At 47.0% G+C, this 17379-nt stretch overlaps 1 protein-coding gene across 1 annotated transcript in view; it reads right to left on the bottom strand.

Moving 5' to 3' along the window:
- Positions 1–17379, bottom strand: part of FAM222B (family with sequence similarity 222 member B) — a 189192-nt gene that overhangs the window by 123762 nt on the left and 48051 nt on the right. The window contains exon 2 of the mRNA XM_088458991.1: positions 9031–9124. The gene's annotated coding sequence lies outside the window, so the exon portion shown is untranslated. The remainder of the gene's footprint in view (positions 1–9030; positions 9125–17379) is intronic.

Genomic DNA, 17379 nt, shown 5'->3' on the forward strand with positions numbered 1-17379 from the left:
TCGAAATTTGAGATTTTTGGTTCCAACCACCGTGTGTTTGTGAGACGCAGAGAAGGTGAGGTGCATGTGTGGTTCCCACTGTGAAGCATGGAGGAGGAGGTGTGATGTTGTGGGGGTGCTTTGCTGGTGACACTGTTGGTGATTTATTAAAAATTCAAGGCACACTTAACCAGCATGGCTACCACAGCATTCTGCAGTGCCATGCCATCCCATCTGGTTTGCACTTACTGGGACCATCATTTGTTTTTCAAAAAGACAATGACCCCAAACACACCTCCAGGCTAAAGGCTACTTGACCAAGAAGGAAAGTTATGGAGTGCTGCGTCAGATGACCTGGCCTCCACAATCACCCGACCTAAACCCAATTGAGCTGGTTTGGGATGAGTTGGACCACAGAGTGAAGGAAAAGCAGCCAACAAGTGCTCAGCATCTCTGGGAACTCCTTCAAGACTGTTGGAAAACCATTCCAGGAGACTACCTTATGAAGCTGATAGAGAGAATGCCAAGAGTGTGCAAAGCTATCATCCAAGCAAAAGGGGGCTACTTTGAGGAATCTAAAATATAAAACATATTTTGATCTGTCTAACACTTTTTTGTTTACAACATAATTCCACATGTGCTCTTTCATAGTTTTGATGTCTTCAGTATTAATCTACTATGTTGAAACTAATTTAAATAAACAATAACCATTTAATGAGAAGGTGTGTCCAAACTTTTGACTGATTGATTATATATATATATATATATATATATAATCAATCACACACACACACGTGTAATATCACTTAAAATGTTTCCAAACAAAAACATGTGTTAATAATTATGCCTTGCAATTAGACCTTTACAAAGGCTGTATTATTAATGCAATTTTTCTAAACTGCATGTCAGATAAGCTTTGAGTGTTGTATTAGTATACTTTGTCAGTGGGATGAGCTCTATTTTTTTTATTTTAAACAATAGCATGAATTAACATTTCTGATTTAATAGTACATCAATAACTGCTTATAAACCATTCTAGCCATTTGTTCTGTTTTTCTTTTCATCTTTGTCTTTTGTGGGTTTCTATGCAAAGGGAGCCTTGAGATTCAGCAGATGTTTAATAAATTTGCGAATCATATGCACAGTCTTTCAGAGAATACAGTCACAATGAGTCAAATGGCAGAAGTGGGAGGTGCATTGTTTCTGAGTACTTGTGACAAACAGACTTAACTGGCAAGCAAAGGAAGGTGGCCATGTTTGCGAGAGTTCCAAACGGGACACCCAATATTTTTTAGCACAATAAATTTGTATGACATAATACAAGGGTGGTTCAATAAGTAAGGTAGACCTCTCACATGTGTTATGTTCTCCATTTCATTCTAATTTCCCACCAGGTCAGAGCAGGTAAACCACTGCTTCCCCTCTCAGCCATTAGATTGCGCCACATATCAGTCATACAGTCTCAACATCATGTGTAAGATGGTCGGGCTTGCAGAGAAATCGGTATGAGATGCCGGCGCTCGGGATCCCGGCTGTTACAATCCTGATGCCGGCCTAACCCTCCCCTAACACCCAGACACTTCCCTTCAGTATCTCAGCGGTCTGAATGGCGGCGAGCTTCTGACCGGCATCGGTAATAGGAGCGTCGGCATCCAGACCGTCGGGATGCCGAAGTGGCATAGTGTGATCAAATTTCTGCATCTAAAAGGACACATCAGCAGCTGAAATTCATCGCTAACTTGTCGAGATGTATGGTGATAACGTCATGTCATGGAAATAGGTTTGAGTTTATTGCACGGCCTTTGATAACAGCAGGACAGACGTTCAAAATGAGTAGCAATCCGGCCGCCAAACACGTCCACCACAGATGACAATTTGTGGTGCCACATTGAAGGTCTGATTCAGGAGGACAGATGCATTTGAGTTAGTGATATTGCTGATGAACTTAACATCTCAGTGGGTACTGTGCACAACATCGTTCATGAGCAACTGGGGTACAGGAAGAAGTGTGCACGCTGGGTACCGAATCGGTATGCAGTCGGGAAACCGGCTGCCTTAATACAGACAGCCGGCTTCCCGGCTGCTTTATCCCGGCGTGGGATAAATGACCGGCATCTGTATCTAGACGCCTGTAATTTACCCGACGCCGGGAGACCGGCGCCCAGCATCCCGATCGTAGGGATGCCTGGCACCGCGAGCGGACAGCTGAGGGGGGGGGGGGGGTTAGGTTTAGTGTACCCGGGGGGGACTTAGGCTAGGGGAAGGGAGGGTTAGGCAACCTCGGGGGGAGGTTAGGGTTAGGCACCCCCTCGGGGGACTTAGGTGTAGGTAGCGGGGAAGGTTAGGCACTTAGAGGGGGGATTAGGGTTAGGCACTTGGGGGGGTGGAGGTTAGGGTTAGGCACCCCTAAGGAGGGTTAGGGTTAGGTTAGTTTATACTTACCTTAGGGACGATTGGGATTTCCAGCGCTGTCGGGCTTCCGCTGCCGGGCTCTGCTGATCTGTCGGGCTGCCGCTGTCGGGAATCGAACTGCTGGCCATGCGGCAGCCGGGATTCCATACCGATTCCGCCGAATCAACTCACAGACGTTCATAAAACCATGAGGGGGGAGTGCAGTCCCTGCAGCGTATCGTTACAGCCGATGAAACGTGGGCGACACCGGAGATGAAGCAAGCATCCATGACATGGGAACACGCATCGTCCCCACCTTCAAAGAAATTAAAAAGCAACTCCATCAGCAAAGGTGGTCATAGCAACAGTGTTTTGGGACCACAAGGGCGTGCTTCACCGAGGGAGAATGCTGTCCGCTATTGTGACACATTGAGCCAGTAGCAATTTTTAAAAAATGACCTGGGTTGCTGCGAACGAGCGTCGTATTGCTGCACGATAGCTCCAGGCCACACTCAGCCAACTGCGTTAGTTGCTACCATTTGAAAGCCCTGAACTATCCCCCTACCACTGAGTGATTTCCCTCTCTTTGTACCACTGATGAAGCACATGGGTGGAAGGCGATACGCAACAGACGGTGAAGCTCAGACAATTTCTTCTATGCCAGGATAGATGCCTTGGCCATACTATTGATTATAAGTATATGCACGAGTTGAATAAATTTACACAATGAGAGGCCTTGTTACCTTTTTTTTTTTTTTTTTTTAATCGAACCACCCTCATAAAAACACTTGTTCTGGTGATAGTGCATAAAATTGTTCAAGACTTAACAGCAGCTGCAAAGCAGTAGAATGTGCCCAACTGAAAAACTAGAGCTAGAAGAATAAAGGGGGATTAAAAAAAAAAAAAAAAAAAAAAAAAAAAAAGGGAATAACATGCAGCGTTTGTTTGACTCACATAATAAAATAAATTTATTATAAATCAGAATTAAAAAAAAAATGTTACAAAATAATATTAAGCACCAATATATACCGTATAATCACATCATTAAATTAGAAAATCTCAATTCTTAATAAGTCACACACTTCACCCAATTACCACAAAACTTCAATAATTTACCTCCACAGCAGTAGCAGCACACTCACAGCCTGCAAAGGAAGGATGCAGATCACATTTTCAGAATGCACTGAATTGTCTCCTGCTCTGATGGGCTGGGCCGTGGTCACATGACATGGAACCCAGCTGCACCCATTCATTCCTATTTCCTGAGAATTAAGTGGCCATACACTGAGCAATAATCGTTCACATCTGAAAACGGCTGAATAACTTTTGGGTCCGATGATCGTTCGTGCTTTGAAGTGAAAATGGTGACCATACACTGTGCAGTTTATGAAGACACAGCAGTTATCGGACCACTCCTCATCTGCTTTTGTCCGGCTGTCATCAGTCTGTCGCCAGCTTAAGGGGCATATTTTAAATTGGTGTTTTCATGAGATATCCCACAAATAATAGTTTTCAGGGGGAACCTGCAATGGGGGACTGCTTTAATGACAAATTTACTAAGCACCGGAGCTTGGCACCCTTAGCTAATGCCATCTGAAGATGGTATCAGCCACTGTAACTTATAGGCTACCTATCGCAAAAAGGTACAAAATCCCTTCTCTGCACTCTCCACTCACGTGTGTGCGTTCAGAAGACAGCAGTGCGGCGGCCACCGGAAAGTGAAAGTAAAGTGATCACTAATGTAATTACTTTAACAAATCGCAGGGACAGGCTCATTTTGGAGCCCCGGTGGTATTTAATTTCTTATTGCCACAAATAGCAGCGATAATAAATTCAAATGATTGGGTCTAGGACTGGAGAATTAATAAATATAACCTTAAGTCTCAGCCCTAGTAAAAGTGATATTAGTAGAACACACGCCATTGGTTGAGAACCACTTTACTAAACAAACAAACAAAAAAAATCATCTGTACAATTATTGAGAATGGGACAAAGGGGTAAATATACTAAGATGGGAGTTCGATTAAGAAGTGATGTTGCCCATAGCAACCAATCAGATTCCAGGTATTATCTTCTAGAAGGTGCTAGATAAATGAGAAGTAGAATCTGAATTGCTACGGGCAACATCACTTCTTAATAGAACTCCCATCTTAGTAAATTTACCCCAAAATGTCAATCCAAACAGGATGGGTGGAAATGTTAAACCCCCCCCCCCCAAAAAAAAAACCCCATAAAACAAAAAAACACCTGTGACTGTCCCAGGGTAAACCAGGACTTGTGGTTGCCCTGAAAGTCTAGTCACTGAAACATAGATTAAAAACACAAACACACACAAACACACACACACACACAAACACACACACACACACACACAAATAGTGCCTGCCCTCTGAGCAGTCAGGATAGATATTTTGCTCATTTCAGATAAGAACTCTCTAGAATGTTAAGAGAAGTATAGATGGGTCTTTTGCACTGTATTCAGTGAAACAAAAATATTGGCGTGTTACTTGCTGTTGTTGACCTGGTGGGGGCACTAGACATAATAACGCCTATCCTTTATCCTATCCCTATGCCTTCCCCTTATCACAGCCTGCACAAAGCTAAACCCAAGACAACTGAAGGGGAAACGGTCAGACAAAACACACTTGTTTAACAATAGACCCCAGTTTAACTATTTGAAGAGGCTAAAAGTTGTAAGTACTTTTAATAAGTAACATACAGGACAAGTTTTAAACGCTTTGGGGGGTTGGGGGGAGGGGGGGGGGGACGGGGACGGGACTCCCACTTCTCACTTGCGCTTGGTTAAGCAGTTAAAGAAGTCAGCAGACGAAGACAATGCAGATTTGCATTTCAATACCATGATAGGAACGATTTTAAACACCAGATGCACATGCAATTATAAGTTCTAAATGGGTGAAGAGGTGAAGAAGTCCATTCAGCAAGAGATTCCTATACCCTGGAACTAGTCATTTAAAATGTAAAAAAAAAACAGAGGGGTGTTCGTAAATGGTTCAAGGGTTTTCTATGTAAAATCTGCACACAATAATACTAATTACAGTTGCAATTCCAGAAAAAAAACTGTCTATATGACTTATTTGTAGGGGTCTATTGCATAAAACATGGCCAAATACAGAGATCTCGCCATCTGTAGCTGTGGTTTCAATGGGTCTTTATCTTCGTTTCAGCTGTCATAGTGTGAGGCAACTTGTAGTTTGAAAACAGCTGGAGAGCTGCAGATTACCTACCTCCAGCCTACAATACACAATGGGTGGCCTCACAGATCCTAACAGTACTTCTGCTGTCTGAGAGGGTCTATAAACCAATGTATACACCCCAGAGCTGTAGCAGAGCAGTGCACCCTGTCAGATAGATGTGCCAAAGCAGTTATGCTGGTGACATATTTCACAGCAAATACAGATCTGTACAGTGATGTTATGCAAACAAGTGTCAACTCCCAGCACCGTATTATCATTACTTATTTATTGTAACCTGTCTGGATTGTATTTTTGTCTGGATGTGCTGCACACATATTGGTCATATACGGTACAGTCAACAAGCAAGTTTTCCCCTCACACCTCTATGGGGTTGGAGGTAAAACTTGTGATGCCAGCAGATGCAATGTGCTATTCCGGAATGACACATTGCATCCATCTCGTGCAATTTAATTCTCCCTCTATAAGTTACACAAAGGAATCAGACACACAGGACCTCATTCAGACTTGCGTGCCACTGCATTAACAGTGATCGCAAAAAATGCGCTGTAGGCATTTGGGGACCCGGTTTATACTGCAGGACAAACTCTGTGTGCGGTGTCCGAGGTAGCCAATCACCGCCGACAGCGTCTCCCCCAGGGCCGGCCAGACGGGGAGCCGACAGACAGAATCCCGACCATCGTCTTCCTGACTGTCTAATCCCGGCAAGGGGTTAAATGACAGGCGTCGAAATCCCGACGCTTGTCATTTTACCAACGCCGGGAGCCCAACACCCGGCTTACCGATCGAAGGTAAGCTGGGCGCGGACAGCCGCAGGGGGAGGGAGGGTTAGGTTTAGGGTTCCCGGGGGGGGGGGGGGGGGGACTAAAGGTTAGGCACCTCCCCGGGAGTTTAGGGTTAGGCACCCCCAGGGGAGGTTAGGGCTAGGTATCCCCGCCCGAGGACTTAGGTTTAGACGGCGGGGAAGGGGGATTAGGGTTAGGCACTTGGGGGGGGAGGTTAGGGTTAGGCACCCCTAAGGGAGGGTTGGGGGGGGGGGGAATATTAGGTTAGTTATACTTACCCTAAGGACGATCTGTATTTCCTCCTCTGTCAGGCTGTCGCTGTGGGGATTAGAACGGCCATGCGGCCGGCGGAAAATCATACTGAATCCGGCCAGACATGTAATATCAGCTGACAGAGGCCGGGAGCAGTGCAGGCAGGCCAGCGCTCCAATTACGCTGGGCACACTGAGGAGGGGGCCGCTGAGGAGAGGGAATCCCGGGAATCTCCCCAGCCCACCCTGTCCTATCTTTGAGATTGGCTGCTGGATGCCGCTGCTGAAACATGGGGAACACTTGAAAGCGCGCATGCAGTGTTGTAGTAGGAACTTGGAAAGGAAGCTGTATGGCTGTGCTATAGTGGGAAGATACAGTAGCGTGGGAGAGTGGACACTGGATGCTGGAACCAGCCCCTTCTGGTATGTGTAAGTAAAGGACAATTTTAACCTAAGATACACTGGTTCAGCCAAGGGTGAGATATTGACAATGAGTGATGTGTGTGTGTGTGTGTGTGTGTGTGTGTGACAATTAGTTACTGCTGTATCTGAGGCAATGGGTAACTGCTGCGTGTGTATCTGTGTGACAAAATCTGACTGTTGTGTGCGTGTGTGTGTGTGTGTGTGTGTGTAAGAAAGAATTGGTGACTGCTGTGTGTATGTATGTATGTATGTATATGTGTGTGTGTGTGTGTGTAAGAAAGAATGGGTGACTGCTGTGTGCGTCTGTGTGTGACAATGAATAATTGGTGTGTGTGTGTGTGTGTGTGTCTGTCTTACACCTGCATAGTAGCCATATCTATCCTCAGTAAAAAAAACAAAAGAATGGTAGCTGCTTTGAGCAAATGGTGAATAAATGGCGAGTGCATGCACGCCACATCTATTCACTGGAGAGAGGGGGAAAGGACAGCAGATCCCCGAGCGCTGGGCATGCATCCAGCGTAACAAAAATGGGTTATGGGGCATGGGTACAGTTTTTCCCATGAGACCAAGCTCCTTAAGTTTTTCAGATGCGCACAATACGCCTAGGGCGCCAAATCATATATTCCCTTAGCAAAAAAAATTGGGCTAGGGCCGGGCCTGGTCTCCCCAACCAATCACTGCCAGCAGCGATTGGTTCGGGAGATGCTGCCGCCAGCGATTAGTTGAGAGAGCGGACCTGCAGGACACACTGTGTGTGTGTGCTATGTCTGCAGCAACCAATCGCTGCCGGCAGCATCTCTCAACCAATCGCCGCCGGCCGAGTCTTATCCAAATGCCACTGGAGACCACCTCCTTCCCTTCCTGACTGTCAGCATACTGATCTCCGTCCTGACTCTGCAGATTCCATCGGCGCCGGCGGACTTCCTTGCTGTGGTGGTGCCGGGCTCCTCTAGCTGCCTGCGCTCCGTCACCGATGCCTACATCCCAGCTCTCTACACGCAGTGGGCCAGGAAGGTGAACACTGCACGGGCCAGGATTAAGCTGGAGGCAGACAACAATTACCTGGCAGGGGGCTCCCACCAGAAGGAAGGAGGTAACCACTGCCCCAACCACTATCTACGATTAGCCCCTTCACTACCCCCAGTACTGCCAGCCTGACCACCTCCCTACCCCAAGCACTACCCCATGCCCTCAATATTGCCTGCCCCTAACCACCTTCTTGCCCCCTGTACTGCCCTAGCTGCTATATAACCTTACCCTCCCCTTACTGCCAGTACTGCATGCCCCTAATCGCCCCCTGGTCCCCCAGTACTGCCCCAGCTGCTATCTACCTTTGCCCCCTCCCTATCCCCAGTACTGCATGTCCCTAATCTCCTCCTTGCCCCCCAGTACTGCACCAGCTAATATCTAACCTTGCACCCTCCATACCCCCAGCACTGTCTGCCCCTAGCTCCCTCCCTGCCCTCCAGCACTGTCACAACTACGGTCTTCACTTACCCCTGCCCTTACTCCCTTCTACCCACAGCTCTACCCCAACTTCTCCCTGCCTATACTCCCAGCTCTACCCCAACTGCTGCTTGCCCTTAGCCCACTCTACCGCAACTGCTACTTGCTCCCAGCACTGTCCCAACTGCCTGCCCTCATCTCCAATAATATGTGATGGGACCCAGAAACTGTGGAGTAGGACCCCAGTGAGAAGTCTTATTCTGAATCACTCCAATCTTGGAACAGTGATGAGAAGTGTTTACACCAACTTAAATCAGGTATAAGATTTAGAGGAGAGGAAGAGGGAGAGGGAGAGGGGTAGAGAGAGCTCGGTGGCACCCTAACATGACGTAAGTGGAGCACCCAGCCGGACATCGCAATGGGATAAACAAATCTAGCCATTGGTGCACGGTGGCACCACACAAACATGCATGAAAAATAAATATAAACATAAGTGCAACACAACATCAGACATTGCAAAGACATAATCAACATAACACATACCTATACAAATGTAGTACAATCTTGACACATAGCCAGGTCTCCCCCTGCCCCAGGGGACTATGTGGATGTGGAATTAAAGCTCCAAGGGAGCAGTCTGGAACGAAGCAGAAACATTAAATTACATTTAGACTATTTTAGCAAATCAGGTGCTAAAAAACTAACATGACATCTTCCAAAAGATAATTACGTGTAGTTAGTTATAACCATATTGAGCACGGGTTGCTCAGTTGTTTATTACACTAAAGCCAGCATAATAACCAGGACATCACAGGCAACACTGAGTCATGGTGCAATGAAAAAATGGGATTTTGGTACCTACCGGTAAATCCTTTTCTCTGATTCCACAGGGGACACTGGAGGTTGCTTACGCTGGGTATAGAGGCGTGGATAACTGGAGCTGGCACTTTAAATAATTTAGAATTGTGAAGCTCCTCCCCCTCTATGCCCCATCAGCCCTCCAGTTTAGAAAATGAAGACCAAGCGGAGTAAAAAGGAATGAAGAACACACAATAACCAAATCATACGGAACAATCCGAACAGGCAGGCTAAGAGCGCAGAGGTGGGCGTCCAGTGTCCCCTGTGGAATTAGAGAAAAGGATTTACCGGTAGGTACCAAAATCCCATTTTCTCTTTCATCCACTAGGGGACACTGGAGGTTGCTTACGCTGGGGACGTCCCAAAGTTTTCCTCCACGGGCGGGAGCGCTCTGCGGAACCTGCAGAACAAGGCGGCCAAAACGTGATGCCGAAGCAGCAACGTAACAAATTTGTAAAATTTTACAAACGTGTTAACCGAAAGCCGAGAGGCCGCATGGCACAAATATGACGTAGAGGCGCCCTTACCGGCCGCCCATGACGCACCCACAGAACATGTGGAATGAGCCGAAAAGGACGAAAGAGGCCTATGGTCAGCACCAACATAAGTGTGATGAATAGGCAACCTGATCGAATGTGCCAGAGTCTGGTTAGACGCTGGCCAACCCCTCCGAAAAGGCATCATAGAGGACAAAAAACGACTCCGACTTGCGGAGGGACGCTGTCCTGACAACATAGATGCGGAGAGCCCTAACCACCTCCTAGGTGGAAGAATCACCAGAGTCCTCCACCAATGACGGTGCCGCAATAGGCTGATTGATATGGAAAACAGACACGACCTTGGGAAGGAAGACGGCTACCACCCTGAGTTCCGCTCAAACAGCATGAAACACAAAGTAAGGTGGCTTTTATGACAAAGCACCTAGTACAGAAACTCTACGAGCCGAGGCTAGAGCCAGGAGGATGACAGTCTTCCAAGACAAGTACTTAATATCAACCTCTTCCAAAGGTTCAAACATGGGCGACTGAAGAAACAGATGCACTAAGTTTTTAAGTCCCAGGGAACAATCAGAGGTACAAAAAAAAAAAAAAAGAGGCTGTACACGCAAGACCCCCTGAAGGAACGTCTGCACCTCAGGAATGAGGGACAATTCTGTTGAAAGAAATTGGGAAGGGCAGAAACCTGCACCCTTATGTTCTAAGGCGAAGGCCAGAATCCAGTCCCGTCTGAAGAGAAAACAAAAACCGGGACAGCGTAAAAGTCCTAGACGGAAGACCCCGACTGGAACACCTAGAGATAAGAAAACCATATGCTATGATAATGCGCAGCCGAAACAGGCTTCCTGGCGCGCTGCATGGTGGGAATAACCAAGTCTGAGATGGCCCTGCGTCTTAACATATCTGTTTCAAGAACCACCTCGTTAACGTTAACGCAGTTGCGCTAAGATGGGGTGGAAGAAAAGACCCTGCTGAAGAAAATCCAGGCGCAGAGGAAGGGGTCACGGGTCGTCTACCAATAGGGACCGAAGGTCCTAGAACCAATTTCTCAAAGGCCAGTAAGGAGCCACGAGAATGACAGAGGCCGACTTGTGTTTTATCTTTTTTTTTTTGAAGACGAGGAAGAAGTGGAATCGGAGGAAAAAGGTAAACGAAGTCGTAGGTCCACAGAACTGTCAGTGTGTCTACTGCCTTTGTCTGCAGATTCCGAGTGCTTGACACGTGTACTGGGAACTGATGATTCAATCGTGATGCCATGAAGTCCACCTGAGGACACCCCCATCGACGTATCAGCGCGTTGAACGCTTCTGGATGAAGCTGCTATTTCCCAGGATGGATATCCTGGCGATTTAGGTTATCTGCTACAGAGTTGTCCACAACCGGGATGAAGACTGCCGACAGGATTACCTACTGGTTCTCCTCCCACCAGAGGATGGGAGTTACTTCTCGCATGGCCATGCAACTTTGAGTCCCGCCTTGGCGGTTGATGTAAGCGACGGACCGTCGCGTTGTCGAACTGAACTCTTACCGGACAAGACTTTAGAAACTCTGTTATTTCTATCAGAGCATTGTAAATCGCTCTGAGTTCCAACACATTTATGGGCCACTTTTGTTCTAGAAGGGACCATCGACTCTGAAAGTCATAATCGAGGACTACTGCTCCCCACCCTCGAAGGCTGGCATCCGTTGTTACAATGATCCAGTCCCACACTCCGAATCTTCAGTCCACTAACCGATTGTTGGATTGTGTCCACCAGAGGAGGGCCACTTTGGAAACTGGGTTCAGACGGATCTGACGATGTAGAAACAGATTAGACCCTGACCGCTGCGATTGCAGGTCGCTGATCCAAACTGTAGTGTCTTGCAAGCAGCTACCATCTTCCCCAAGAGACGCAGACAAAGAAGTAGGAAAACCTTCTTTAATCTGAGGACCAGCTGAACTAACAACCGGATAACCCGGACTTTGTCTATCGAAAGAAAAACCTTCTGTGATGCCGTGTCAAGGAGCACGCTCCGAAACAGGATGTTTCTTGAGGTTAATTCTCCAACAGTGTTGGATTAGGAGTTTGATATGACAGTAAGGCATGACTTGAGAGAAGGGTTACCGATGGAGCCTTGAGTAACAGGTCGTCTAAATAAGGGATTATGGGCCTGATTCAGAGCCGGACGCAAGTGGCTGCTCGTTCGCTCCGAGCGATGTTTGTCCAACTGCGCATGCGTACGGATCATAATACGCATGCGCGAACCAGTCATTGCGGCCGAAAATCGTTTGTTCGCTAAATTGCGAATGCCTGCTATTTTGAGTGACAGAATGAGGCGTTTGCGGGTGGTAACGGGAGGGTGCTGGAAAATGGGGAGTGGAGATCCGAACGCAGGAGTGCTTAAAGGTCAAAACGGGCGTTTTATGGGTGTGCATAATTAATACAGCAGCGTCATTGACCACGTCACTGGGTTATTTTATAGCCAGAACTGCTCGCAAAATTGTGGTAGCAAAAACCAACCCCAAGAATAGCGAGCAGTTCATACCCTGGTCGATGTACTCGATTAATCTAATAAATAGCGGACATGACGTAGGATGCGAGCGGCCAGGGGGCGTTTTTTTCTAAATTACGTTCTCATGTTTTGTTCGCTCGTTCAGACATAGAGGCGTGAACAGACCGCAAAGAGCGAACGGTTCATTTAAATAGCCAGCCCCTTTTCCTGAACGAACGTCCGCAAATTGCGAACGGCTCTGAATCAGGCCCTATGTTCACTTCCAGATGACTGAAGGCGAGCAATCATGACTAACACGAGTTTGGTGAAAAAACGGGGAGCAGCCCGAACGGCAGTGCCCGAAACTGATAGTGGTCTTGCAATATGGCAAAACACAGGAAGGCTAGATGCGGTTTCCAAATGGGAACATAGAAATAGGCATCCTTGATATCCAGGGATAAGAACTCCCCTGGTTCCAAGCTCGCATTGACAGACTGCAGAAGACTGCAGAGGTTCCATTTTGAAACGATACATCTTCAGATACCGGTTTAAGGACTTCAGGCTTAAGATGGGCTTGACCGAACTATCTGGTTTGGGTACTACAAACAGGTTTGAGTAAAATCCCATACCTTGTTGATGTTCCGGTACCAGAACTATCACAAATGATACTATTACAGACTGGATAGCCTCTTGTAGAACCCCGGGCCTTGTCTGCAGGTATTGGCAGACTTGTAGTGAAGAACCAAAGTGGAGGAGGGACTTCGAAGACAATTTGGTACCCCAGGGAAATGAGACTGCGAATCCATGGTTCTGAAGAGGTCTGGTTCCAAACTTTTTTTTTTTTTTTGCAATTGGGCTCCCACCGCAGGAGACCCCAGGTGGGACGGAAGACCGTCATACCACCTGTTTCTCAGCTGGCTTAGGCTCCTGTTGACGTACAACAGTGTGTGGGCGACCTCCAGTGTAAGATCTTCTGGGAGCTAGTCCAATTCCAGGCAAAAAAGCATGTCACGAGTGAATGGTAAACCCTCCACCGCACATTAGGATACTGCATCTGCTTGCCAAGAGCGCAACGAGAGGACACTACGCCCGAAATAGCAGATGCAGAAATGCGAGCACTGATCTGACTAATAGCCTTAGAAGCTTCTCCCAGGTAATTTGCAGACTCACGGATGTGTTCTGCTAGAAGACTTAATACTGTTCTGAAAATACCAGAGTCCAGCTGAAATCAACTAGTCAGCCCAGCAAAGTACAGCCTTGTTAACCCAGGCAGTAACAAGGGTAGGTCCGACTATACATCTTACGATCCGAAGGCCTTTTAGTACAGTAGCTCCCGGTACTGGAAGTGCCGTTTCTTAGAGAAACGGGAGACAGACGCATCTACTGGGAGATGTTTCCTACTTCTCCATTAATGGAATTTGGAACCTCATATCCGGCTGTTTCCAAACCACTGAGAGCCGCTGCTGATTTTGAGAATGGAAAAACAGCCGAGCTCTTTGAATATTTCACACTCCTGGGATGCAGGAATAATATCCGCAGGTAATTAAGGATATTTCTGACCGCGAAAATTAGAGACTCCTCTTCCCGGGAGAGGCAGACTAACTCTTGAGGGGTACAGTTCGACTCAACGGTATCCTCCGTTGTGAGGAATACTTAGTCCGACTGTTCCGCAGGGGAACAGTTGTTAGAGTACGCATTAGTAGGAAGTGGAGGGTGCAGATACCGCTGCACCCATAACATGTACCAGGGTGTCTAGAGACTTTAACTCTGACGTCAAGTCTGTCATAATTCCTATCATGTCAGCGGCCCATGGGGGGCAGGTGAGTCAATAATAGCCATAGATGAAATCATTGCTATACAAGCATTACATAGCGTGGAGCCAGTGTCATGCGGCTTGTTTGGTATTACACTTCAAACTGACAAACATCTTTAAAGACTTTGTTCTGTTTGTCCCTTTTGAGTGTATATCAATGTCACAGTATACTGTACATATAAAAGAATCAGAACTGAGACAGAACTGAAAACAGAAGTTTGGGACACAGAGGAGGTGGTACACCCCACTCCCTTCCCACAGATTTGATTCCCTGCACTTACACCCCAGTGATTTCTGTACCAGGGATGTAGTCAGGAGAATCGGTTATAAGATACTTCACTGGGATCTGAACCCAGGACATCTACACTGTGTTATGGAGCATTAGCCCATTGAGCTATTGGGCTATGCTCCTTGTATTGTTGCACACTACAGCAAAGGTTTTGTAGCCTAGCAGCTGCACTCTGCCTCAGGAGGGAGAGAATACCGGCAGTTAGCACAACAAATGGCAGACATGCTGTTTGCAACAGCTCTGTGCCTCTAGTGTGGGGTGAGAGAGCCCACGCTGTTTTGGCTCCGCCCCCCCTTCATCAAGCCTGCTATAGAAAATGGCTGCCCCCGTCTAACGGCGGAGCCTACTGACAGCCCCGCTATGCCTCTGTCTCTCTCCATTAGCCGCGAGCAGGGACTGGAGGGACATATGAAGCAGCGCTATGCACACGCCGGGATGTGTGCCGGGTGTCGCGGGGGAGGGGGGGGGTGGAGCGGGGAATGCGCAGCAATACTCACTGCGCTCCCCGGAGGCTCTCACAGCATGCAGCACACTCTTCTTCTTGTTAAGAGTTGTGCTGTGGCGTTAAGGAGCTGTCAGTGCTTTTAGTATAAGCACTGTGCACTCCTTCCTGTTTTTCTAATAAACAGGGCGCCGGGTACCCGGACCCCACCTTTAGAGAGGTGGCGAAGGGTACCTAATATAGTGTAAAAGATGTAGAAAAAAATAAACCTAAATAAAAATAAAATCCAATGTATTGCTGGAGCACAGCAAACTGTGACCAGCTCCATGAGGCACATTTTCTAAACTGAGGGCTGATGGGGCATAGAGGGGGAGGAGCTTCACAATTCTAAATTATTTAAAGTGCCAGCTCCAGTTATCCACGCCTCTATACCCAGCGTAAGCAACCTCCAGTGTCCCCTAGTGGATGAAAGAGAAACAAGACTGGAACATAGCTATACAGGGATATACTTTATTTAGACAAGACAGAATGGGAAACATTGGAGAAGGTGTAGCAATGTATGTGAAAAACAAAAGACCACTTCAATACAAAATATTGAAGAAAAAACTGATGCCCTTTGGGTGACCAAAGAAACAGGGAAGGACATTATTCGCACTACGGTGAGTAACAGACCACCAGGCCAGGGGGAGGAACTGGAAATTAACCTTTTGCAAGACAATCACTAAAATGGCTTTAAGAGTAGAGGTAATAATCATGGGAGACTTTAATCTACCAGAAGTAAACTGGGAGGGGTCTTTTGCAAGTTCCAGTAGAAGTGGGGACTTTTTAAATGCCTTGCAAGGAGCATCCCTCAAGCAACTGGTGGAGGTAGCCCACTCGCAAAGATGCTATACTAGACATCATACTCACAAATGGTGATAGGATATCAGATGTAAGTGTTGGAGAGAACCTAGGATCCAGTGACCATCAAGCAGTATGGTTTAGTATAAAGACAGGGTTCGACTCATGGGAGGCAATCGGGAAGCCGACTGCCTAAATACCGGCAGCCGGCTTCCCGACTGTCTTATCCCGGCAAGGGTGAAATGGCGGGCATCTAGATGTAGACGCCCGCATTTCCCCAACGCCGGGCGCCGCGAGCGGACAGCCGCGGAGGGGGAGGGTTAGGGCTCCCGGGGGGGACTTAGGGTTAGGTACCCCCCCGGGAGGGTTAGGGCTAGGCTAGGGGGAGGGAGGGTTAGGCACCCCACCCGGGGGACTTAGGTTTAGGCAGCGGGGAAGGGGGTGGTTAGGGTTAGGCACTTGGGGGGGGAAGTTAGGGTTAGACATCCCTAAGGAGGGTTAGGGTTAGGGGGGTTAGGTTAGTGGATACTTACCTATCCACGATCGGGATTTCCAGCGCTGTCGGGCTTCCGCTGCGTCGCACTCTGCTTCTGTCGGGCTGCCGCTGACGGGAATCGAACCGCCGGCCATGCGGCCGACTGTATTTCATACCAATTCCCGACTCATGACACACCAAAACAAAAGGCGTTAGATTTTAGGAAGGCTGATTTTGCAGAGATGGGGAGATGTGTAAGCAATTCATTGGCAGATTGGAGGAACTTGGAAGGGGTGCAGGAAAGGAGGGAAAAATAAAAAAAAATGCACTACGGAAAGCAACAGGATCTCTGTATCAAAAGGGTTAGGAAAGGCACATGGAAAAGGAAGCCAGTATGGTTCACAAAAGTAGTATCAACTAGTGTAAAAGAAAAAAAAAAAAAAAAAGAAGAGGGCAATTAGGAAATATAAGCAGACTCAGAATATTGAAGACAAACAGGGTTATTCAATATGGGAGCAAAAAGTCCGTGCTAGACTTTTCGCCCCACATCGGAGATTTCCCTGGGATAAAGTATCGGGCGCGTGTCCGCTTTATCCCCGTATTCAATATAAAAGCTACGAAAACAGGAACCTGCCAAAAAAACGAAATTTACTTGGAATAAATTGTAGGACCCCCCTAAAACTGTAAAAACATGGGGGATCACTATGGGTACCCCCGTTTTAGCCTGCAAATGAAAGTCGGGGATTTAAATAGCCACAGCAGGTGTTTTTTCCCGACATTGAAGAAGGGTTGCAGAAGAGCACTTAGGTTATTTTTTTCGTTCTTTTAAGTGGTCCCATCAAATTTGGGGTACATGAAAATGGGTACTAGCATATTTTTATGTTCCTAAAGTAACTATGCACCTGCCACTAATAGCCTATTCTAGAAAACACCTGCTGCATACTTACAGAATACCCCTGAACCTATTTCCCTATTATTAAACACTTTTTTTTCCCTTTTTTTCACCCCAATTTTTAAATTAATTTTTTGGGGTGTCCCTATTTTTTTTTTTTTTTTTACTTTTTTTGACACAGTTATTTTTAAATTGTCATTCCCAGGGGTGTAGGCTATTTTATTTAAGCCTGCACCCCTAAACCCCAATTCTGCACTTTTTTTCGCCTATTCAGTGGTGAAAAGTTATCCCCGTTTTTTTTCAAAGACTTTTCT

This window comes from Taudactylus pleione, unplaced genomic scaffold (genome assembly GCF_031769625.1).
Source record: "Taudactylus pleione unplaced genomic scaffold, aTauple2 ptg000886l, whole genome shotgun sequence".
NCBI lineage: Eukaryota > Metazoa > Chordata > Amphibia > Anura > Myobatrachidae > Taudactylus > Taudactylus pleione.